At 56.4% G+C, this 834-nt stretch overlaps 1 pseudogene; it reads left to right on the top strand.

Annotated features, from left to right (window-relative positions):
* On the top strand, window positions 1-120 carry LOC141267332 (5S ribosomal RNA; annotated as a pseudogene).
* Window positions 121-834: the final 714 nt, after the last annotated feature.

The following is an 834-nucleotide window of genomic DNA, read 5'->3' as shown; positions in this document are numbered from 1 at the left end:
GTCTACTGGCCATACCACCTTGGATACGCCCGATCTCGTCTGATCTCGGAAGCAAAGCAGGGCTGGGCTCAGACAGTACTTGGATGGGAGACCTCCTGGGAACACCGGGTGCTGTAGACCATTTTGATGACGTTTTGCCCTACTGCCCAGCTCGGCTAGCATGGAACGGCGCCTTGCCGGACACCGACCTTAAGTAACTTAGATTATGGAAGCCCCAAGGCCTCTGAGCCAGTTGGCAGTTAAGTACGCTACCCCGCCGCCTTCACGCAGGCCTGACACCGAGCTCCTTGCCACGGCTAGGAGTGCTTATTGACTCCGCAGCTCGCCGTGTGGAAATGATGGCGTTAAAAGCACTCGGGGCAGTGAAGAGGCCAGGCTTTCAGCAGGTGCCCAGGGAAGGTTTTGGATGCCGGCCGCCTAGCGAGGGCCAGCAGAAGTAACATGTTTCTCTGCAAAGAAGCTTGTGTAACCAAGCCAGACGTTGGACAAAGAGCTAACCTCAGTGCAAGGAAGGCAAGGAAGGTGCGGAAGGAATTGGGGAGGGGGGGGGGGTGATTCCTGCTAGGGCCCTGAAATCATAAAAGAGGCAGGAGAGTCTGAGGCATGGTGACGGAGAGGTTGTAGGGGCAGATAGGTGGTGTTGTCACGTGCGAGCACGTGTGCATGCTGGCTTGTGTGTGAGAGTGCGCTTCCTAGGCGTGGCGCGCTGCAGACAGTCAAAGGGATTGTTCCCTTTCATTAAAAGTTAATCCCCGGCTGCAGGCTATTAGAAAGCAACTAACCAGCCTCTACTCACCCTACCCGGGTCTGCTGTTGAGTCTCGCCTCTGCTCCA

Source organism: Phyllobates terribilis, unplaced genomic scaffold (assembly GCF_046119375.1).
Source record: "Phyllobates terribilis strain yellow unplaced genomic scaffold, ASM4611937v1 Scaffold_4__5_contigs__length_816908805, whole genome shotgun sequence".
Lineage (NCBI taxonomy): Eukaryota > Metazoa > Chordata > Amphibia > Anura > Dendrobatidae > Phyllobates > Phyllobates terribilis.
The sequence above is the reverse complement of the archived record's forward strand: the minus strand, read 5'-3'. Positions and strand labels throughout refer to the sequence as shown.